Raw genomic sequence first — 25,813 nt, 5'->3', positions numbered from 1 at the left:
CTTATAAGAAATCCCGCTATGACCTCCGACGAACCATCAAACAGGCAAAGAGTCAATACAGGTCTAAGATTGAATCATACTACACTGGCTCTGACGCTCGTCGGATGTGGCAGGGCTTGAAAACTATTACAGACTACAAAGGGAAGCACAGCCGCGAGCTGCCCAGTGACAAAAGCCTACCAGACGAGCTAAACCACTTCTATGCTCGCTTCGAGGCAAGCAACACTGAAGCATGCATGAGAGCACCAGCTGTTCCGGATGACTATGTGATCACGCTCTCCGTAGCCGATGTGAGTAAGACTTTTAAGCAGGTCAACATTCACAAGGCCGCAGGGCCAGACGGATTACCAGGACGTGTACTCCGAGCATGTGCTGACCAACTGGCAAGTGTCTTCACTGACATTTTCAACATGTCCCTGACTGAGTCTGTAATACCAACATGTTTCAAGCAGACCACCATAGTCCCCGTGACCAAGGACTCTAAGATAACCTGCCTAAATGACTACGGACCCATAGCACTGACGTCTGTAGCCATGAAGTGCTTTGAAAGGCTGGTCATGGCTCACATCAACAGCATTATCCCAGAAACCCTAGACCCACTCCAATTTGCATACCGCCCCAACAGATCCACAGATGATGCAATCTCTATTGCACTCCACACTGCCCTTTCCCACCTGGACAAGAGGAACACCTACGTGAGAATGCTATTCATTGACTACAGCTCAGCATTCAACACCATAGTGCCCTCTAAGCTCATCACTAAGCTAAGGATCCTGGGACTAAACACCTCCCTCTGCAACTGGATCCTGGACTTCCTGACGGGCCGCCCCCAGGTGGTAAGGGTAGGTAACAACACATCTGCCACACTGATCCTCAACACGGGGGCCCCTCAGGGGTGCGTGCTCAGTCCCCTCCTGTACTCTCTGTTCACCCATGACTGCATGGCCAGGCACGACTCCAACACCATCATTAAGTTTGCCGACGACACAACAGTGGTAGGCCTGATCACCGACAACGATGAGACAGCCTATAGGGAGGAGGTCAGAGATCTGGCCGTGTGGTGCCAGGACAACAACCTCTCCCTCAACGTGACCAAGACAAAGGAGATGATTGTGGACTACAGGGAAAAAAAGAGGACTGAGCACGCCCCCATTCTCATCGACGGGGCTGTAGTGGAACAGGTTGAGAGCTTCAAGTTCCTTGGTGTCCACATCACCAACGAACTATCATGGTCCAAACACACCAAGACAGTCGCGAAGAGGGCACGACAAAGCCTATTCCCCCTCAGGAGACTAAAAAGATTTGGCATGGGTCCTCAGATCCTCAAAAAATTATACAGCTGCACCATCGAGAGCATCCTGACTGGTTGCATCACCGCCTGGTATGGCAACTGCTTGGCCTCCGACCGCAAGGCACTACAGAGGGTAGTGCGTACGGCCCAGTACATCACTGGGGCAAAGCTTCCTGCTATCCAGGACCTCTATACCAGGCGGTGTCAGAGGAAGGCCCTCAAAATTGTCAAAGACTCCAGCCACCCTAGTCATAGACTGTTCTCTCTGCTACCGCACGGCAAGCGGTACCAGAGTGCCAAGTCTAGGTCCAAAAGACTTCTCAACAGCTTCTACCCCCAAGACATAAGACTCCTGAACAGCTAATCATGGCTACCCAGACTATTTGCACTGCCCCCCCACCCCATCCTTTTTACGCTGCTGCTACTCTGTTGAGTATGTATGCACTTTTTTTGTTGTTGTTTTATTTTTACTTTTTTTGTTTAAAATAAATGCACTGTTGGTTAAGGGCTGTAAGTAAGCATTTCACTGTAATGTCTGCACCTGTTGTATTCGGCGCATGTGACCAATACAATTTGATTTGATTTGATTTGTAAGTGTCAGTAGCATGAAATAATATCTACCTTCTCAGTGAAACAGTTCATCATGAAACAGTTCTACTGCAAATGTTCATGCACAGTGGGAAGTTGGAATGAATAACACAAACTTAGTTAGATAGAACCTGCTCTTACCATGAGAAAAATATTTCCCAATCTTCTCCTCCTCTTCTTCATCTTTAATGTTGACATTCAGCTCCAGTGTTTGACTGCAGTCTTCCAGCTTCACTGATGCCATCTCTGGATCCTGCTTAGCAAACTGGGCTCCACTGTCAAAATCAGGACCCAGTGACTGTAGGTTTGGACTCAGTGTGGAAGGAGAGAGGCAGGCTGGGTTTGTCTTCACTATTAAAGTTACCGGCCTCAGACTTAATTCTAGTCGTAATTAATAGTAATAAAGAGAAACAGACACAAAAGTTAGTCTTGACAGTTCAGGAACTTTCTTTATTCTCTATAAATATATTATATTTATTCTTGTTAAATTATCTATTCAGTGCTTGACTTGGACTGAAATAGGTGCCGGTACTGTTTATATTTAGGTGCAGGAGCTCCACAATACTGTTGAGCTAACATTCTATAAGAGGAACAGGAGCTCAAGCACTAGATATTTGAGGTGCCGGTACTTAACCTATAGCAGATTTCCCCAAATTCACATACAGTACCAGTCAAAAGTTTTAGAACACCTATTTATCTTTATTTGTATTATTTTCTACATTGTAGATTAAAGATTCTACAAAGCTGCCATCAAGGTAAAGGATGGCTACTTTGAGGAATCTAAAATATATTTGATTTGTTTAACACTTTCTTGGATACTACATGATTCCATGTCTGTTATTTCATAGTTTAGATTCTTCACTATTATTCTACAATGTAGAAAATAGTAAAAATTAAGAAAAACCCTTGAATGAGTAGGTGTGTCCAAACTTTTGACTGGTACTGTAAATGCATAAATTACAAAAGCCATTTAGTACAAGGTCACTGTTTGTTTTAGGCGGGACTATGTACTATGTTCCTGAATAACCTGGTCTTCACTGTATTATTTCAAACAAAAAAACAATTTTATTTTCCGTTCACACCATAGTAACATTTATCGATAAATACAGAAACAACTGAATGTGTCTGAATATTAGTACACATGTAGAAAACCTACAATCATTATATTCAGCTTCAAAACAGTAGTGCGACCGTGAAATTGTCTCTCTGATGCACCTGCACTGTCCTCACTGAAGTCCGTTGATGATGACCGAGTGGGCAGCACCATTTTACCAGCTCGTTAATTTTACACAAAACCAAAAATGCAAAACAAACTCGGAAATCTAAAATAAATGGATTGTTTATGAAATCACCTTGAGGAAATGATGTACATCCATTCAGACAAACCCAAAGTATCTAGCTATGTGACTTGTAAAATTGTTACCAGGTTTACTCAGTTTGACATAAAAATAACACACCAAACGTTAAAAAAAAAAAAAAAAAAAAAACGTGATAATACCTTAATGGATTTGTTACCTAGCATTGTATGACATGTTCTTTCGATATTAGACAGTTTAAATGTGCTATTACATACCTATATTACGTATTTTATAAAGTATTAGTTAATGTTTGGAATATTGAGAGCTGCATAAGGATTTGGAGGATGACATACATTCCATGTATTTATTTCTGTCACTGGTGGGTGCCAGAAGGTATGTGGGCCAAGATAGCTGGGGGGCCACTGGTGCTAATCTTAGAAGGAGTACGTGATGGAATATCCTGACTAGGGTGCAACACGATACTATATAGGGTGATCCTATATGTGGCGAGGAGTGACACTCAATAATGGTTGGCAACTGTTGGATTGAATTAGCTCTGAAAAGCATTATATAAACTAAGAGGTTTTCTATGTAAGTCATTCTGATGACAATAGGCTACGCCCGTACCGCTTGTCATAAGAATCTGGTACTGTAATATTAAATACTTTGAAAGATTACAGTTCTGGTGCTTTCTTTATACTGAAGAATGGTGCATGCCTGCCCGGAACTTCCTGTTCCCCCACTACCACAGTGCAGCCACAGATAGAACAATGAGACAGATATTTCACTGGATGTATAATTGTGAAGCATCCGGTTGGCGTTTCCACTCACTACCAAATATGGCAGTGAGAGGAAGCCCACTGGCCGGCAGTGGGAGAAGATGGAAGGAGATGGATTTTGGCCGATATTCTGCAAATGTTCCAATCGATGAAACATGTGATCTTAATACAGTTCTGTTCCCAAAACTAAAATCTGTTATGCACAGAGTGGACTAAGTTTTGTGGACAAATATTTTTTTAAATCACGTTATTTAGAAGGAACACAAAGGCGAATTGAGTTATTGCACACGAGCGCTTCACAGAGGAGGCGTTCCCTAACAGAAATATGCAGATGTATGCTAGAACACACCAATAGGATCTCGCTAGCTCGTGCTTGGCTCTGCACACTATGACTCATCTGTTCATTTTACATACATTTACATTTTAGTCATTTAGCAGACGCTCTTATCCAGAGCGACTTATAGTTAGTGAGTGCATACATTATTTTTTTTCATACCCCTGTGGGAATCGAACCCACAACCCTAGCGTTGCAAACGCCATGCTCTACCAACTGAGCTACATCCCTGCCGGCCATTCCCTCCCCTACCCTGTCGCGGCTGGCTACGACAGAGCCTGGATTCGAACCAGCATCTCTAGTGGCACAGCTAGCACTGCGATGCAGTGCCTTAGACCACTGCGCCACTCGGCGGAAACGACCAGCTGTGGTCTATCTTGGTTTAGTTATAAGAAATATTTGGTGCAACCGTCCGTGCGTTCAGGGATCCTTGGGATGGCCCTACACCATTATATGAGAAGGACAGTGCTTAATTTGAGCTGGATCCTCCGGTACCTCTCAGTTTTGTAGTCTTTCGTTCCGGAACCCATTTGCCAGGATCAGGTAGCCTACCTCTTGTGGCAAGAAAAATTATTTCCACTGTTTGCAATGTAAAAATCCTAATAAAAGCAATCAGAGTAATTACATTTAGATTCCTCTGTAATTGTCATGCCCCCTAAAAAAAAACGTAATGTGAAAACGTGCATGATATTCTAAGAATTGGTTAATGTTGGGCCGTCTTGGGTCTATGGTTTGCGCAACATTGTAGCCTAGACCAAGGCGTGGCCATTTCTGTGGTGAGAGAGAGAAGCACGCCTGTATCTCTCACAGAAATACAATGATATTCACTTTCTATGATCTCTCTCCCTCTCTGTGCTGTTATAGACATAAGCTAGCAACTCTCTTCTCTCCAGCATTGCACTTCATCATTTATCTCCTAATATAATAATAGCTGTGGGAAGTGTGCTGGAGGTGCTGCAGCACTCTGCAGTCTGTTCAGAAATAAATTAAATCATTCCCAATACTCCACCAGGAGTAAGCCTAGAATTTCGCCACAGAGGATCCATAGCCAATTTTTTTAAATAGCGGATTGTGTGTAGCCAAATCACAAGGCATGCCTAACGTGTGGCAAATCTGTCAGTTAACAGCATGCAGCCAAAACAGGCCTTTCGCAAATATTTCTAATACAATCACTGGAAAACACAGGTTGTAAAGCAAATGGATCCTGCTGAAAATAAAATACTAATGTCTGTATGTTACCAAGTTAACAACTTCCAAATAGGCCTATTGAGTGAACAGCATTGTTTTTAAAAATTAAAGCAAGAGAGAGATAAGCTTTTGGCTGGTGAGTGAGCTGCACATCATTGGGTGAGGCAGTGAAACTGGAAAGCTTTCTTAGGACTATATCTTCCTCCTCATATTGTACAATGTGTTTCTCTGCCCACTTAGGGGCCTCGGCTATTGATGGATTCAAGACAAGGTCGTTTTATTGATCTCAGATTCTCAGTGTCAAAGTAGCCTGTCATTTGTAAGATCCATTTCTGCCGTACAATTGACAACCATTGCTATAAATGCTAAAAAGCCCACCTTACTGAAGCACATATTCTTCCCATCACTCTCTCTTGGTCTCTGCCTACTCACAAGAATCCTCTCAGGATCCATCACCCTGTACCCATCTTCCTCTACCACTCTCTTCACTGCTTCGGCATACAACACTTTCTGTACTACTGTAACCCTGGCAACCTCAATCTGCCTTTCTCTCACCTGACATCTCAGATCTCCTGCCCGTTAGCACCCCCATAACTAACACACAGAACTTTCTCCACCGATACCACACATTTCTTCATCTCATGTCCTCCTGCACACTTGTCACATCTAGGCATCTCACGCCTACACACTGCTGCAACAGGCCCATAAACTTCACCCCTAAAACACTGTAGTATTTACGGAACAAAATCGCTCACAGGATAACTGACACTTCCAACCTTGATCTTATCTGGCAGAGACTATGCATCAAAATCCAGCATGACAGATACAGTGGGGGAAAAAAGTATTTAGTCAACCACCAATTGTGCAAGTTCTCCCACTTAAAAATATGAGAGAGGCCTGTAATTTTCATCATAGGTACACGTCAACTATGACAGACAAAATGAGGGAAAAAATCCAGAAAATCACATTGTAGGATTTTTAATTAATTTATTTGCAAATTATGGTGGAAAATAAGTATTTGGTCAATAACAAAAGTTTCTCAATACTTTGGTATATACCCTTTGTTGGCAATGACACAGGTCAAACGTTTTCTGTAAGTCTTCACAAGGTTTTCACACACTGTTGCTGGTATTTTGTCCCATTCCTCCATGCAGATCTCCTCTAGAGCAGTGATGTTTTGGGGCTATCGCTGGGCAACACGGACTTTCAACTCACTCCAAAGATTTTCTATGGGGTTGAGATCTGGAGACTGGCTAGGCCACTCCAGGATCTTGAAATGCTTCTTACGAAGCCACTCCTTCGTTGCCCGGGCGGTGTGTTTGGGATCATTGTCATGCTGAAAGACCCAGCCACGTTTCATCTTCAATGCCCTTGCTGATGGAAGGAGGTTTTCACTCAAAATCTCACGATACATGGCCCCATTCATTCTTTCCTTTACACGGATCAGTCATCCTGGTCCCTTTGCAGAAAAACAGCCCCAAAGCATGATGTTTCCACCCCCATGCTTCACAGTAGGTATGGTGTTCTTTGGATGCAACTCAGCATTCTTTGTCCTCCAAACACGACGAGTTGAGTTTTTACCAAAAAGTTCTATTTTGGTTTAATCTGACCATATGACATTCTCCCAATCCTCTTCTAGATCATCCAAATGCACGCTAGCAAACTTCAGACGGGTCTGGACATGTACTGGCTTAAGCAGGGGGACACGTCTGGCACTGCAGGATTTGAGTTCCTGGCGGCGTAGTGTGTTACTGATGGTAGGCTTTGTTACTTTGGTCCCAGCTCTCTGCAGGTCATTCACTAGGTCCCCCCGTGTGGTTCTGGGATTTTTGCTCACCGTTCTTGTGATCATTTTTACCCCACGGGGTGAGATCTTGCGTGGAGCCCCAGATCGAGGGAGATTATCAGTGGTCTTGTATGTCTTCCATTTCCTAATAATTGCTCCCACAGTTGATTTCTTCAAACCAAGCTGCTTACATATTGCAGATTCAGTCTTCCCAGCCTGGTGCAGGTCTACAATTTTGTTTCTGGTGTCCTTTGACAGCTCTTTGGTCTTGGCCATAGTGGAGTTTGGAGTGTGACTGTTTGAGGTTGTGGACAGGTGTCTTTTATACTGATAACAAGTTCAAACAGGTGCCATTAATACAGGTAACGAGTGGAGGACAGAGGAGCCTCTTAAAGAAGAAGTTACAGGTCTGTGAGAGCCAGAAATCTTGCTTGTTTGTAGGTGACCAAATACTTATTTTCCACCATAATTTGCAAATAAATTCATAAAAAATCCTACAATGTGATTTTCTGGATTTTTTTCTTCTCAATTTGTCTGTCATAGTTGACGTGTACCTATGATGAAAATTACAGGCCTCTCTCATCTTTTTAAGTGGGAGAACTTGCACAATTGGTGGCTGACTAAATACTTTTTTTGTTATGTGGGCAGCTTGTCTCTCCCTTTTCTGTTTCCCTTCCTCCTTGTTTTGTCCCCTCTTTGTCTGTTGTTTGTGTGTTTGTCCCCTTTATGTGGGTGTGTCTGGAGTGGATCAGGGGGCGTGCTCAGGATCTGCCTCTCCTGTGCAGCTGCGGGTTGTTTCCAGTGATTCCTGCCTACGCAGCTGCATCCTATTCTCTCATCAACCTGCACTACTAATTCCTGGGCATGGCTCTCCACCGGCGCCAGATCGTTGTTCTTACCAGAGCGGTAACTTGGCTCACCAGTAGAGTTATTTTGTCTTTGTCTTCAGCCTGGCTCTTTACTCTCCTTAACCTGTCATTTGTTTTGTCTTCAGTTCAGACATACCTCCCAACCTGCCTGCCTGCCTTCCTGCATGCCGGTCGGCCTGCCTGCCTGCCTCAGCCTCTCCTTCCTCCGGAGCCGACTAGCCCACTCTGTTCCTTTTCTTCAGTTGTTTTTGGACTAAGACAATTTGAACTTTTATTAAAATAATTTTTGTTTCTTCCACTCCCTTAGTCGTGTGTGTTTCTCTGAGTGCTGGGTTGAACCATAGCCTAACAGAACGATCTGGCCATGGACCCAACAGAGAAACAGCACGGGGCAAACGAAGACAGCTTCCAACAAGCTATCCAGGCTCAAGGAACGTTGCTAGGACAGCATGACCAATTGATTCGGACTCTTTTGGAAGATAATCATCAACTGCTGAACCAGGTGACTCAGTTAACTACACAAGTCTCTAAATTGTCTGTTATCAGTTCTCCATCTCTCTCTGACCCCCAGTTTGATGCACCCCAAGTTGTTTCCTCTGACATTATGCAGGCTTCGTTCCATCGGGAACCCCCTGTCACGTCGCCTGAACCGTTCAATGGAGAATTGGACAAGTGCCGGGGATTTTTGCTTCAGTGTGACTTGATTTTTCGGCAGAGGCCACTGTCATTTTCTACTGATTCCTCTAAGGTACATTATGTTCTGGGGCTGTTAAGAGGGAGAGCTCTGGTTTGGGCTGAGGCTGTATGCTCAAATCAAACTTTGACTGGATTGACTTTTACTGATTTTTCTGCTAAATTGAAGACTGTTTTTGACCATCCTGACCATGTGGGTAATTCCTCCAAGATACTTTTTAATTTGAGGCAGGGTTCTAACAGTGTGGCTGAGTACTCTATTGAGTTCTGGACGTTGGCAGCGGACTCCAAGTGGAACAATGTGGCACTTCAAGGAGCATTTCTAAACGGTTTGAATGACGCGATTAAGGATGAACTGGCTGCTCGTGATGAGCCACATGATTTACATTCTCTCGTTTCCCTGTCCATTAAGCTAGACAACCGGTTGCGGGAGAGGCGTCGGGAGAGAGGCGGTCGGCCACATCTAGGAGGACGAGTTCCCCAGCCTTCAACCACTCGAGTCTCGCCTCCCCGGAGCCGGCAGCTTCTTGTTCCTGATCCCATCCCGAGCACAGAGGAGGAACCTATGCAAGTGGGTCGAGCTCGACTACCTCCAGCAGAGCGGCAACGGCGCCTCCAGGCGGGTGAGTGCCTGTACTGTGGAGACGCCACACACATTCTGACTACATGCCCTAAGCGACCAAAAGACAAGGCTCGCTCGTAACGGTGGGTCTACTTGCGAGCCCAGAGTTAGATCCTGAACCCATCATTCCCCGATTACAAGTACCTGTAACCTTACGTTTCCAGAGTCATTCCCTGCCACTCTCAGCTCTCATAGACTCAGGTGCAGAAGACAACTTTATTAGCCACCAGTTCGTTACACAAGCTCGTATCCCCATGGAGCCACTACCTACCCCCATTCGGGTCACAGCCCTGGATGGGCGCCTACTCGCGGAGATAAATCATCAAACCACCCCCGTTTCCCTAGTGATTTCTGGCAATCATTGTGAAAGCATTCAGTTAAGAGTTATGTCTGGCTCAGCTACCTCCCTAATCCTTGGCTTCCCCTGGTTGGCTCTTCACAACCCACAAATTGATTGGACACGTCACACCATTCTCAGTTGGAGCACTAACTGCCATTCAGAGTGCCTTAGGTCAGCGGTTCCCCCCACTAAGTGTAACCCAACTCATCCCTCAGCTCCTCTCGATCTGTCATCGGTCCCCAAAGAATACCATGACTTAGCGGAGGTTTTCAGTAAGGACAAGGCTCTGTCTCTACCACCACATAGGCCTTATGATTGCCCTATTGAACTGCTTCCTGGTGCTCCCTTGCCCTCTAGTCGCTTATACAATCTGTCCCGACCGGAAAGAGAGGCAATGGAGCAGTATATTGGGGATTCCTGGCCTCGGGCATAATCCGTCCCTCGTCGTCTCCTTTGGGTGCAGGGTTCTTTTTCGTGGAAAAGAAAGACAAGTCGTTACGCCCCTGTATCGATTTCAGGGGTTTAAACAACATAACTGTTAAAAACAAGTATCCCCTTCCACTCATCAACTCAGCTTTTGAACCTCTGCATGGCGCCACAGTTTTTTCCAAGCTCAACCTCAGGAACGCTTATCACCTTGTCCGAATCCGAAAGGGAGATGAGTGGAAAACAGCTTTCAACACTCCACTGGGACATTTTGAGTATTTGGTCATGCCCTTTGGGCTCTCAAACGCCCCTGCTGTTTTCCAAGCCATGGTGAACGATGTTCTTAGGGATTTTTTGAACCGTTTTGTCTTTGTATACCTGGATGATATTCTTGTTTTTTCCAAGTCACCCGAGGAGCATGAGTCACACGTCCGTCAAGTCCTTCAACGGCTCTTGGAGAACAAGCTGTACGTCAAAGCAGAAAAGTGTGAGTTCCACAAACAGTCTACATCGTTCCTTGGTTTCATAATTGAGAGCGGGCAGGTGAAGGCGGACCCCGAGAAGATCCGGGCAGTGACGGAATGGCCCACACCCACCACCCGTAAGCAACTTCAACGATTTTTGGGCTTTGCTAACTTCTACCGTAGATTCATTAAGGGTTTTAGTAAAGTGGTGGCACCCCTTACTAGACTCACATCCCCAAAAGTCCCTTTTCTGTGGTCCCCTGAGGCGGAGCAGGCGGTAGGGGTTTTGAAGGAACTGTTTTCCACCTCCCCCGTGTTGATACACCCCAATACCTCTCTGCAGTTTGTTGTGGAGGTGGACGCGTCGGACTCAGGTGTGGGAGCAGTCCTCTCCCAGCGCTCCCCCACTGACCAAAAGCTTCACCCCTGTGCTTTTTTCTCCAAGAAATTGTCACCCACAGAACGGAATTACGACGTTGGAAACCGGGAACTGCTGGCGGTCAAGCTAGCACTGGAAGAATGGCGGCATTGGCTGGATGGAGCTGAACTGCCGTTTGTGGTCTGGACAGACCACAAAAACTTGGCTTACATCCAAGCCACTAAGAGACTCAACTCACGCCAAGCCAGATGGGCCCTGTTTTTTAGTAGGTTTAACTTTATTCTTAAATACAGACCGGGGTCAAGAAATGTTAAACCAGATGCTTTGTCCCGCCAGTTTGCTGACCCTTCGGAGACCAGCGAGCCTGAGGCAGTCCTGCCTTCCTCATGCGTCGTGGCGGCAGTACAGTGGGAGATCGAGTCTCTTGTGAAGACTGCACTTGCCACGGACCCGGGACCGGGTGATGGACCTCCCAATCTACTCTTTGTTCCCGAGACGGTCCGGTCTCAGGTGTTGCAGTGGATTCACACCTCCCGTTTTGCTGGTCACCCTGGGATGAGACGCACGTTGACGCTGCTTAGGAGACATTTTTGGTGGCCTTCAATGGAAACTGACGTTCAGGCTTTTGTGGCAGCCTGTTCAACCTGTGCTCGGGGCAAAGCCTCCCATCAGTCCCCTTCGGGGCTGCTGCTACCCCTCCCAGTTCCCAGCCGTCCCTGGTCCCACATTGCCATGGATTTTGTCACCGGCCTACCCAAGTCTGAAGGTAATGATACTATACTTACCATTGTGGACAGATTCTCTAAATCTGTCCACTATATAGCATTACCAAAATTACCGTCTGCCAGTGAGACAGCGGACCTCCTAGTCCAACATGTATTCCGTCCCCATGGAATACCTGTGGACATCGTATCTGATAGAGGCCCACAGTTTACTTCCCGTGTTTGGAAGGTTTTCTGTTCTGCTTTGGGTGCTTCCGTTACTCTGTCCTCAGGGTTTCATCCCCAGACCAATGGTCAAACAGAAAGAGCCAATCAAAACCTCGAAGCAACCCTTCGTTGTGTGGCTGCTCAACATCCATCATCCTGGGCCAAACATCTGCCTTGGATAGAGTACGCCCACAACTCCCTCACCACCTCTGCCACCGGTCTTTCACCCTTCGAGGTTACCATGGGTTATCAACCCCCTCTGTTTCCTGCTCAGGAGAAGGAATTGGCTGTTCCTTCGGTTCAGGAGAACCTCCGCCGCTGCCAGAGAGTGTGGAGCGACGCTCGGGAAGCATTGCTTCGGACCACCGACAGGAACAAGACGACAGCGGATAGGAGCAGGACTCCCGCACCTGTGTTTCATCCTGGTCAAGAGGTTTGGCTGTCATCAAAGAACGTACCTCTTCGTACCAAATCACGCAAGCTGTCTCCTCGGTACCTGGGTCCGTTTGTGGTGGAGTCCATCATTAACCCTGCTGCGGTTCGTTTGAAGTTGCCTTCAGCCATGAAGATACACCCTACTTTCCACGTCTCCCAACTGAAACCTGTGTCCTCCAGTCTTTTGTGTCCGCCGGCTGATCCACCTCCACCTGTTCGCCTCATTGACGACCATCCGGCCTACACCGTCAGTAGGCTCCTGGACTCTCGGAGGCGGGGTAGGGGTCTCCAATACCTAGTCGATTGGGAAGGTTATGGACCAGAGCAGAGGTCTTGGGTCCCTAAGCGTTTTGTGTTGGATCCTCAGCTGATCATGGACTTCCATCACGACAACCCTGACAGGCCTGGTGGGTCGCCAGGTGGCGACCATTGAGGGGGGGGTACTGTTATGTGGGCAGCTTGTCTCTCCCTTTTCTGTTTCCCTTCCTCCTTGTTTTGTCCCCTCTTTGTCTGTTGTTTGTGTGTTTGTCCCCTTTATGTGGGTGTGTCTGGAGTGGATCAGGGGGCGTGCTCAGGATCTGCCTCTCCTGTGCAGCTGCGGGTTGTTTCCAGTGATTCCTGCCTACGCAGCTACATCCTATTCTCTCATCAACCTGCACTACTAATTCCTGGGCATGGCTCTCCACCGGCGCCAGATCGTTGTTCTTACCAGAGCGGTAACTTGGCTCACCAGTAGAGTTATTTTGTCTTTGTCTTCAGCCTGGCTCTTTACTCTCCTTAACCTGTCGTTTGTTTTGTCTTCAGTTCAGACATACCTCCCAACCTGCCTGCCTGCCTTCCTGCCTGCCGGTCTGCCTGCCTGCCTGCCTCAGCCTCTCCTTCCTCCGGAGCCGACTAGCCCACTCTGTTCCTTTTCTTCAGTTGTTTTTGGACTAAGACAATTTGAACTTTTATTAAAATAATTTTTGTTTCTTCCACTCCCTTAGTCGTGTGTGTTTCTCTGAGTGCTGGGTTGAACCATAGCCTAACATTTTTTCCCCCACTGTAATGTATTCTCTGTTTCCCCACGCTCTACACCAGATCTACATCTCACCAAACGGAGGGCGTCACAGACACCTGGAATCTTCAATTTCAACTGCACATCCTCAACACTTAAACCTAACCCTGTTACCACTCCTTTCAATGCCACCCTGTTCCGGAGAGCAATTCCAGTCACAATTCCTGTCTCTAATCACGTAATCCGCAGCGCCCGCTCCCTCTGGGCAGAGGAGAAACAATAAATCATCACGAGTCCACTCAGTTACCTTCACCAACTCAACAGTCCCCAACCTCTTCTCCACCTAACCTGACACCACATATGGATCCATTCTCTCTACAAATCTCACTACCACTGGGCCAGAATCATCCTTATCATCCTCGGAATGAGGCCCGAACTCGGAGTTCCTCACAGCAGGTTATTCATCCTCACTCTCACCAGGTTCCATCTCTGAGCTACTGGAGGAAGTATCCCTCTTTTTGCACTTGACGATAACCTCCTTCACCACACTGCTTCCCTCTACACTCAGCTCCTTCTCAGCGGTCATCACTGCACCTGCCACCACAGTTAATTCATCCTCACTCTCATCACGTTCACTTTCCTCCTGTAGCTCTTCTAAAAGTTCTGTGTGATCTTCCATTCCATATTCACTCAAAACATATTCCACTTTTCTCCTTTGTCCTTGTCCACCATCTTCTCCTTCATCAGATCTTCCAGAAGGTTTGTTCATCCCCCACTGCAATCCCCCATTCCACTTTTTTTCTTGTCCGCCATCTTACCACGTGTCTCAGCTCATCCACACCCCAATAGCTTCAGGTAGCTGCACACCAATGGAGTACCACAGTATAAATGATAATACCCATAAAACCTTGCAGTCAAACAGGGAAATGGTTCCAATCATTTTTACACTATTCATTTTTCCCATAGGGGATTTTAGAAACACTTAAAATAAGGGCTGTGTTTCGTGTAGGCTTACCCTGGCGTGGCGTTTTGATAACCGTGTCAATCTCTCTAGGACAAGGTGACTGATCAATATATTTGCCTGTATTTACCGCTACAAAAATGAAACGTAATTAGCTGCTAATGTGGCTATCATAAAGAACTACAAATGCCATGATGATCTGGACAAAATTGCCGAATCGAGTCAAAGGTAAGGATCTCTGGGTTAACTATATAATGTTAGCAAAATTTTGTAATGAATAAATAGGCTACATTTATTTAATTGGTTGATTCTGTGAACTGTCTTGTGCAAGTTTTAAATTGACACAATACCTGTTATCAAAGGTGTCAGCTAGAGATGACGTGCAGGAGATTGCAGTGATTTGTTGTTTTGCATGATGTCTACTTTGATGATAATTAGAGTTTTATAATCTGAGAGGAAATAAGAGCCGAATATATTGCTAAAAGTCACACCAGGGTAAGCCTACACAAAACAGCCCTTATTTTAAGTGTTTCTAAAATGAATAAAAAGGAAAAATGATTGGAACCATTTCCCTGTTTGACCGCTAGTATTTATGACACCATTTTTGCAAAAATAATAATAATTAAAAAAAACTGTATTCAGACTTTACTCAGGACTTTGTAGAAGCACCTTTGGCAGTGATTACAGCCTCGGGTCTTCTTGGGTATGACGCTACAAACTTGGCATACCTGTATTTGGGGAGTTTCTCTGCAGATCCTCTCAAGCTTGTCAGGTTAGATGAGGAGTGTCGCCGCACAGCTATTTTCAGGTCTCTCTGTACATTGCTCCGTTCATCTTTCCCTCGATCCTGACTAGTCTCCCTGCCACTGAAAAACATCCCCACAGCATGATGCTGCCACCACTATGCTTCACCGTTGGGATGGTGCCAGGATTCCTCCAGACTGAACTCTTTGGCTTGAATGCCAAGCGTCACATCTTGGTTTCATCAGACCAGAGAATCTTGTTTCTCATGGTCTGAGAGTCCTTTAGATGCCTTTTGGCAAACTCCAAGCGGGCTGTCATGTGCCTTTTCATAAGGAGTGGCTTCCGTCTGGCCACTCTACCATTAAGGCCTGATTGGTGGAGTGCTGCCGAGATGGTTGTCCTTCTGGAAGGTTCTCCTATCGTGACAGAGCGCTGGAGCTCTGTCAGAGTGACCACTGGCTTCTTGGTGACCTCCCTGACTAAGGCCCTTCTCCCCCGATTGCTTAGTTTGTCCGGGCAGCCAGCTCTAGAAAAAGTATTGGTGGTTCCAATTAAGAATGACGGAGGCCTTTTGACCATTTAAGAATGATGGAGGCCTTTTGATCATATCCTTGGACAAAAATGATTGACACTCAGGAGACACTTTGTTTTGTTTAGCGTCGCTTAGGTTAGACTGCTCCCTTTAATGGATCAGTCGTCGACCAGGCTACACTCTACGATTAGGGGGAGGTGGGAGAGGAAGCTTTGGGTGTCTCGGTTAGGGAGACAACCGGTTCAGTGTTTTACTGTTAGGATAGATTTATGTTTGTTTGTTCCAACAGATCTTTACATATTTTCCTCACTACAAAATATTAATGCGGTCCTTGTGGTTACTAAACAGATTTTAGATATGCCTTTATGCTATAGCTTATTCCATGTTTACATCTTTGGTTAAATGACTTCAAATGCTAAACTTAAATTTACTTTGTGGAGTTTGTAAACTATCCAAGCTTAAACAGGTTATTACTTGGCTTAAACAACTTCATTCATCTATTGTGTTCCTACAAGAAAGTCACTTGTTGAAGGATGAGCTACTTAAAGTATGCAGGAGATGACAAGGGCCAGTAATAGCATCCTGTTTCTCCTCTCATTCTCATGGTGTTATGGTTTTAATTCACTAATCTGTTCCGTTTCAAGTGGATACTATTATAACTGATACTGCTGGTAGATACATTTTGATACAGGGAACTCTTTTGAATGAGCATATTAATCTGGTTAATTTTTATGGTCCTAATGATGTTAATCCCAAATTCTTTGAGAATGTATTTCTATTGATAGCCTCCATTCCTGGTAAAGTCCTAATGGCAGGGGACTTTAATTGCACTCTTGATCCTCATCTAGATCGCTCCTCTGGTTTAGACACTTCCCACTCACAGAGTAGAAAGAAATTACAGCATTTCATTAAGGATTTACATCTATGTGAACGTTGGAGGACTCAGAACCTGAGTAAAAGGGAGTATTCATGTTACTCGTCAACATTTAAATCATATTCTCATGTAGACTACTTTTTAGTTTCTTGCTCATTGCTTCACAATGTAGCAGGAAGTGGATATGATACTATTGTTTTGAATGACCATTCCTCTGTGTCATTATTCTATAGGGATACAAAACTAGTAAAAGGATCCTCTAGATGGCGTTTGCATCCCAGATGGTTACAGGACCCAGACTTCTTACATTACGTTGGAGTGCATATAGATGTTTATTTGACAAACACTAACCAAACTTCAGCCAGTACCAGATGGGAGGCTTTCAAAGCATATATTTGGGAGCAATTTATAGGTTTTACCAGTTTCAAATCAAATAAATCTGAAAATGAGAGAGATGGACAACAAAATCAGAGAGGGAAGCTTTTTTGGATAACTCAGTAGAAGTAAACAAGGAATAATTTGGTCTTAAAGCTCAGTATGAAGAACTTCCCACCTCTAAGGCTGCAAACAGCTTAACTAGGCTGAAACAGTCATATGATCAAGGTGAAAAACCTGGTAAATTGCTGGCCTGGCACAGTAAGAAGTAAAATTCAGCCTTTAATGCAATTCATAATTTACAAGGACAATTATCAATGGATCCTGTAGAAATAAACCAAACATTTGCTTCCTATTACAACATACTTTACAACTCTGAATCTCCTGAGAACTGAACTAATAAGGCCTTAATTTTCCCTCGATTTCAGAAGACACTAAATTAGATCTGACAAAATTAATTGGATAATAATAATAATATGCCATTTAGCAGACGCTTTTATCCAAAGCGACTTAGAGTCATGCGTGCATACATTTTTGTGTATGGGTGGTCCCGGGGATCGAACCCACTACCTTGGCGTTATAAGCGCCGTGCTCTACCAGCTGAGCTACATAAATATCTGATGCTATTTTCGATATGAAGGGAGGTAAAGCGGAAGGTCCAGATGGGCTCCCAATAGATATTTAAGGACAAACGTCTATGTCCACTTTTTGATATGTACAGTGCATTAGGAAAGTACTCAGACAACTTGACTTTTTCCACATTTGGTTACGTTACAGCCTTATTCTAAAATGGATTAAATAAAAAAAATCCTCATCAATCTACACACAATACCCCATAATTACAAAGTGAAAACAGGTTCTTAGACATTTTTGCAAATGTATTAAAAATAAAACAGCAGAAATACCTTGTTTACATAAGTATTCACACCCTTTGCTATGAGACTCGAAATTGAGCTCAGGTGGATCCTTTTTCCATTGATCATCCTTGAGATGATTCTAAAACTTAATTGGAGTCCAACTGTGGTAAATTCAATTGATTGGAGATTATTTGGAAAGTCACACAACTGTCTATATAAGGTCCCAGAGTTGACAGTGCATGTCAGAGCTAAAAACGAAGCCATGAGGTCAAAGCAATTGTCCGTAGCGCTCCAAGAAAGGTTTGTGTCGAGGCACAGCATTGAAGGTCCCCAAGAACACAGTGGCCTCAATCATTCTTAAATGGAAGAAGTTTGGAAACAACAAGACTCTTCCTAGAGCTGGCCGCCCGGCCAAACTGAGCAATCGGGGGAGAAGGGCCTTGGTCAGGGAGGTGACCAAGAACATGATGGTGTCACGATCGTCAGGGAGAGACCAATGCGCAGCGTGTTGAACGAACATACTTTAATTAGTTAAAGTGTACACAATACAAAACAATAAACGACTCGTGAAGTCCACGGTAACAATGACTGAACACGGAACAAAAACCCACAAACACAAAGGGAAAACAGACAGTTTAAATATGGCTCCCAATCAGAGACAACCAGCCAACAGCTGACACTCGTTGCCTCTGATTGGGAGTCACTCAGGCCAACATAGAAATAAACAACCTAGAACACCCAACATAGAAACAGAACACATAGAATGAACACACCCTGGCTCAACAAATAGAGTCCCAGAGCCAGGGTGTGACAGTACCCCCCCCCTAAAGGCGCGGACTGCGACCGCGCCTCAATAAGAGCAAAACAGGGGAGGGCTGGGTGGGCATACCTCCTCGGCGGCGGTTCTGGCTCCGGCCTTGCCCACCACCCTCCAATAAACCCCCCATAGCGCCCCTGGTCCGGTCTGGCCCCGCTGGCTGGAGCTGACCTGGACGTAGCAGGAGCGGCTAGCTTCAGCTCCGTTGTGGAGCAGTTGAGCGGTACCTGATTTGGCACCGATGACCCAGGCACGGGTTGTGCCGGACTGACGACGCGCACCCCTGGCTTGGTGCGTGAGGCAGGAACTGACCGGACCGGGCTGACGATACGCACCCCTGGCTTGGTGCGTGGAGCCGGAACGGGCCTCACCGGACTGACGACTCGCACCCCTGGCTTGGTGGGTGGAGCAGCAACGGGCCGGACCGGGCTGACGATGCGCACCCCTGGCTTGGTGGGAGTGGCAGGAACAGGCCGGGCCGGGCTGGCGACTCGCACCCCTGGCTTGGTGCGAGTGGCAGGAACAGGCCGGGCTGGCGACGCGCACCGTAGGCTTGGTGCGAGTGGCAGGAACAGGCTGGGCCGGCGACGCACACCGTAGGCTTGGTGCGAGTGGCAGGAACAGGCCGGGCCGGGCTGGCGACGCGCACCGTATACTTGGTGCGAGTGGCAGGAACAGGCCGGGCCGGGCTGGCGACGCGCACCGTAGACTTGGTGCGTGGAGCTGGGACAGGCCGGGCCGGGCTGGCGACGCACCCCGTAGGCTTGGTGCGTGGAGCAGGAACAGGCCGGGCTGGCGACGCACCCCGTAGGCTTGGTGCGTGGAGCAGGGACAGGCCGGGCTGGGCTGGCGACGCACCCCGTAGGCTTGGTGCGTGGAGCAGGGACAGGCCGGGCTGGGCTGGCGACGCACCCCGTAGGCTTGGTGCGTGGAGCAGGGACAGGCTGGGCTGGCGACGCACACCGTAGGCTTTGTGCGTGGAGCAGGGACAGGCCGGGCTGGGCTGGCGACGCACCCCGTAGGCTTGGTGCGTGGAGCAGGAACAGGCCGAGCTGGGCTGGCGACGCACCCCGTAGGCTTGGTGCGTGGAGCAGGGACAGGCCGGGCTGGCGACGCACCCCGTAGGCTTGGTGCGTGGAGCAGGGACAGGCCGGGCTGGGCTGGCGACGCACACCGTATACTTGGTGCGTGGAGCAGGGACAGGCCGGACCTGGCTGGCGACGCACACCGTAGGCTTGGTGCGTGGAGCAGGGACAGGCCGGGCTGGGCTGGCGACACACACCGTAGGCTTGGTGCGTGGAGCAGGGACAGGCCGGGCTGGGCTGGCGACGCACACCGTAGGCTTGGTGCGTGGAGCAGGGACAGGCTGGGCTGGGCTGGCGACGCACCCCGTAGGCTTGGTGCGTGGAGCAGGGACAGGCCGGGCTGGGCTGGCGACGCACCCCGTAGGCTTGGTGCGTGGAGCAGGGACAGGCCGGGCTGGGCTGGCGACGCACCCCGTAGGCTTGGTGCGTGGAGCAGGAACAGGCCGGGCTGGGCTGGCGACGCACCCCGTAGGCTTGGTGCGTGGAGCAGGGACAGGCTGGGCTGGGCTGGCGACGCACCCCGTAGGCTTGGTGCGTGGAGCAGGGACAGGCCGGGCTGGGCTGGCGACGCACACCGTATACTTGGTGCGTGGAGCAGGGACAGGCCGGACCTGGCTGGCGACGCACACCGTAGGCTTGGTGCGTGGAGCAGGGACAGGCCGGACCTGGCTGGCGACGCACACCGTAGGCTTGGTGCGAGAGGCAGGAACAGGCCGGACCGGGCTGGCGACGCGCACCGTCCATTTGGTGCGAGGGGCCGTAACAGGCCGGACCGTACTGGGGACACACACCACTGGCTCTACCCCGGGATCTGGAACGGGCCGGACCGGACTGGTAACACATCCCAGTACCTCTCGCTGTGCCTCTAAACCTTCCTTCCCTTCCTTTACCAGTGACCCCCGTAACCTGGTGGCCTTTTGAATACGCCCCTTTTCTGCCTCCGTCAGCCACGTCGTCCATGCCCTGTGCCCCCCCCCCTAAAAATTATTTGGGGTTGCCTCTCGACCGTCCGACGACGACCCTGATCACGCCGTTGCTCCTCTCTCCGTCACCTCTCTACAGTCTCACTCCATGGCCGGCGATCCATCCCGGCCAGGATTTCCTCCCAGGTCCAGGACCCCTGTCCGTCCAAAATCTGCTCCCACGTCCAGGCTGCCTGCTCCTGGACACGCTGCTTCGTCCTGGTATGGTGGGTTATTCTGTCACGATCGTCAGGGAGAGACCAATGCGCAGCGTGTTGAACGAACATACTTTAATTAGTTAAAGTGTACACAATACAAAACAATAAACGACTCGTGAAGTCCACGGTAACAATGACCGAACACGGAACAAAAACCCACAAACACAAAGGGAAAACAGACAGTTTAAATATGGCTCCCAATCAGAGACAACCAGCCAACAGCTGACACTCGTTGCCTCTGATCGGGAGTCACTCAGGCCAACATAGAAATAAACAACCTAGAACACCCAACATAGAAACAGAACACATAGAATGAACACACCCTGGCTCAACAAATAGAGTCCCAGAGCCAGGGTGTGACAGATGGTCACTCTGAGAGCTCCACAGTTCCTCTATGGAGATGGGCCAACCTTCCAGAAGGACAACCATCTCTGCAGCACTCCACCAATCAGGCCTTTATGGAAGAGTGGCCAGACGGAAGCCCCTCAGCAAAAGGCACATGAAAGCCAGATGAGAAACAAGATTCTCTGGTCTAATGAAACCAAGATTGAACTTCTTGGCCTGAATGCCAAGCATCACGTCTGGAGGAAACCTGGCACCATCCTTACGGTGAAGCGTGGTGGTAGAAGCATCATGCTGCGGGGATGTTGTTCAGCGGCAGGGACTGGGAGCCTAGTCAGGATCGAGGGAAAGATGATTGGAGCAAAGTACAGAGAGATCCTTGATGAAAACCTGCTCCAGTGCACTCAGGACCTCAAGACCGGGGCGAAGGTTCACCTTCCAACAGGACAACGACCCTAAGCACACACCCAAGACAACGCAGGAGTGGCTTCGGGACAAGTCTCTGAATGTCCTTGAGTGGCCCAGCCAGAGCCGGAACTTAAACCCAATCGAACATCTCTGGAGACCTGAAAATAACTGTGCAGTGACCCGCCCCATCCAACCTGACAGAACTTGAGAGGATCTGCAGAGAGGAATGGGAGAAACTCCCCAAATACAGGTGTGCCAAGCTTGTAGCGTCATACCCATTAAGACTTTGGCTGTAATCACTGCCAAAGGTGCTTAAACAAAGTACTTAATAAAGGGTCTGAATACTTATGTAAATGTGATAGTTCAGTTGTTGTTGTTTTTTGGACATTTTGTTGTTATTGTGTGTAGATTAATGAGGGGAAAAAATGTAATCAAGGCTGTAACATAACAAAATGTCCAAAAAGTCAAGGGGTCTGAATACTTTCCGAATGCACTGTATATAGACAGGTGTGTGCCTTTCCAAATCATGTCCCACAAACTTAATTAGATAGAACCTGCTCTTACCATAACAAACAGATTTCCCAATCTTCTCCTCCTCTTCTTCATCTTTAATGTTGACATTCAACTCCAGTGTTTGACTGCAGTCTTCCAGCTTCACTGATGCCATCTCTGGATCCTGCAGTAAACTGGGCTCCACTGTCACAATCAGGACCCAGTGACTGTAGGTTTGGACTCAGCGTGGAAGGAGAGAGGAAGGCTAGGTTGTGTTCTCACTGTTGATGTTACCGGCCTCAGACTTATCTGAATCGGCCCGTAGTAATAAAGAGAAACGGACACAAAAGTTATTGTCTTGACAGTTCTGGCATTTTCTTTATTTTCTAAAAATATTTTCACTTTTTTTCTGGTTCAATTATCTAATTCAGTGTTTGACTTGGACTGAAATAGGTGCCAATACTCATTTTGGGTGCCGGTACTGTTTATATTAAGGTGAAGGAGCTCCACAATACTTTTGAGCCAATACCTAACCTATAGTAGATAAACACATAAATTACTCAAAAAACATTTAGTACAAGGTTACAGTTTGTTTTAGACAGCACTATGTGCTAATTTCCTTAAACCTTGTCTTCACAGTATTACTTCAATCAAAAACCAATTGTATTTCCTGTTCACACCATAATAACAAGTATAGATAAAGATAGAAACAACTGAATGTGTCTGAATATTAGTACACATGTAGAAAACTGCTAATCATTACATTCATCTTCAAAACAGTAGTGCGACCGTGAAATTGTCTCTATCTGATGCACCGAGAGGACGCTGCCATTTTACCAGCTTGTGAATTTTACACAAAACCAATAATATGCTAAACCAACTCAGAAATCTAAAATAAATGGATTATTTATGAAATTACCATGAGAAAATTATGTACATCCACTCAGACAAACCAAAAGTCTCAAGCTATGTGACTTGTAAAATAGTTATCACGTTCTTCACTTGGTTTGACACAAAAATAACACATCAAACCTTTAACAAATTTGATAATACCTTAATGGATTTTTTTACCTAGCATGGTATGACATGTTCTTTCGACATTAGAAAGTTTAAACGTGCTATTACATACCTCTAGTAATAAATAGAAACGGACACAAAGTTTATCTTCTTGACTGCACAGTTCTGGCGCTTTCTTTATTGTGAAGAATGGTGCCCGCCTGCCCGGAACTTCCTGTTCCCCCACTACTAACGGTCCGTGCATTCCGAGATCAGATTACAACATTTCATTAAATTACTAAAAAAGTGTAAACTGTAGCAATTTATTTCCCTTTATAGTTTATTAGCCTAAGCAAATAATTTCTCTAGGGTTGGAACCGGTTCAGGGAACAGAACTGAAAAAGAACGTAAAAAAGAACCGGAAACTAAAGTGTAAATACACTTTTCAGGAACAGCAGTTATTTTAAAAGCATGTAATCCAGGTAATAACCTTATTTTACTTTCCGGGTATGTTTTTCCAGTCCCACAAAATCGCAACAAAGCTCACTCTAGAAACGTATTCCAGTTTCTGCCTGCCAGCTGGAATGGAAATCTTTGCCAGTGGGTGTGCGTGTGGAAACTACCTGCTCCTCCCCTCTGAAGCATAGGTTACTGTATCCTACTGACAACGTTACAAACATGATTCAGAAATTAGGGAGATATGTTTAATTTGAGAAGAATGGATGAACTTTTTCAATGCTAGTTAAGGATACTATAGTCACCACGTTTCACATTGGATTTATTAACGACATAAAGGTACGACCTGTTTTTAATTATAGTGCTACACTGCACAAACAAACAAGGTTGTTAGCTAGCTAGATAACATCTGCTCTGGTCCAACGTTAAACCAACTCTGAAGTTCAAAGACATTCAAAGTACCTCCATAGAAGCGGCTCCTCCGTAGGTATAATTCTGTGGGCCTAATTCAGATAATGCAGGTCATAACACGATGCCCAGCGGTTCAAGGCAAGCTTCCTCTATCCTCTAACGAGCTCTCCACACCCGCAAAATGTCGCACCTTATACTGTGATTGGCAGCACAGTGTGCTCTGAATGATTTTCTTATACAGATACTCTGTGGTGTTCTAGTGTATTTATTCTCCCACTTGGATGTCAATTCCACAAGCTTTAAATTGAGGGCCAGGTTGTCAGGATGGGTAATGTACTGTACACATTAATTACAAGTACTCCTAAAGATACACTTCATTTTAACTAGCTAAATCCTGCGTAACAACTAGTAATTACAATGTACTTGGCTAACATTACATGCACTATGCTTTGAAATAGTGTCTTATTCTTCATCTGGGATTTGTATTTTTATTCATTATGGATCCCCATTAGTTCCTGCCAAGGCAGCAGCTACACTTCCTGGGGTCCAGCTAAATTAAGGCAGTTCATACAATTTTAAAAACATTACAATACATTCACATATTTCACAACACAATGTGTGCCCTCAGGCCCCTACTCCACCACTACCACATATCTACAATACAAAAATCCATGAGTACGTGTGTGTAGTGGGTATGTTATCGTGTGTGTATGCATGTGTCTGTGCCTATGTTTGTGTTGCGTCACAGCTATGATAAAACTGGCTCTCATGAGGACCGCCACAGGAAAGGAAGACCCAGAGTTACCTCTGCTGCAGAGGATAAGTTCATTAGAGTTACCAGCCTCAGAAATTGCAGCCCAAATAAATGCTTCACAGAGTTCAAGTAACAGACACATCTCAACATCAACTGTTCAGAGGAGACTGTGTGAATCAGGCCTTCATGGTCAATGCAAGGAAACCACTACTAAAGGACACCAACAAGAAGAAGAGACTTGCTTGGGCCAAAAAACATGAGCAATTGACATTAGACTGGTGGAAATCTGTCCTTTGGTCTGATGTGTCCAAATGTGAGATTTTTGGTTCCAACCGCAGTGTCTTTGTGAGACGCAGAGTAGGTGAACGGATGATCTCTACATGTGTGGTTCCCACCGTGAAGCATGGAGGAGGAGGTGTGATGGTGCTTTTCTGGTGATTTATTTAGAATTCAAGGCACACTTACCCAGCATGGCTACCACAGCAATCTGCAGCAATACTCCATCCCATCTGGTTTGTGCTTAGTGGGATTATCATTGGTTTTTCAACAGGACAATGACCCAACACACCTCCAGGCTGTGTAAGGGGCTATTTGACCAAGAAGGAGAGTGATGGAGTGCTGCATCAAATGACTTGGCCTCCACAATCAACTGACCTCAACCCAATTGAGATGGTTTGGGATGAGTTGGACCGCAGAGTGAAGGAAAAGCAGTCAACAAGTGCTCAGCATACGTGGGAACTTCTTCAAGACTGTTGAAAAAGCATTCCAGGTGAAGCTGGTTGAGAGAATGCCAAGAGTGTGCAAAGCTGTCATCAAGCATCATGCTGACAATACTGGTGTCAAACCAAGCAAGTCTCAGTAGCATGAAATAACCCAGTTATAGCCCAGTTGTTCAGGGACGTGTGATGTCAGAATTACAGAATAGATAGAGCCTGCTCTTACCATGATTAACATATTTCCCAATCTTCTCCTCCTCTTCTTCATCTTTAATGTTGACATTCAGCTCGTGTTTGACTGCAGTCTTCCAGCTTCACTGATGCCATCTCTGGATCCTGCAGTGCAAACTGGGCTCCACTGTCACAATCAGGACCCAGTGACTGTAGATTTGGAC

The sequence above is a fragment of the Coregonus lavaretus genome, assembly GCF_964263955.1.
Source record: "Coregonus lavaretus genome assembly, contig: HAP1_SCAFFOLD_57, whole genome shotgun sequence".
Classification (NCBI taxonomy): Eukaryota; Metazoa; Chordata; class Actinopteri; order Salmoniformes; family Salmonidae; genus Coregonus; species Coregonus lavaretus.
The sequence above is the reverse complement of the archived record's forward strand: the minus strand, read 5'-3'. Positions refer to the sequence as shown.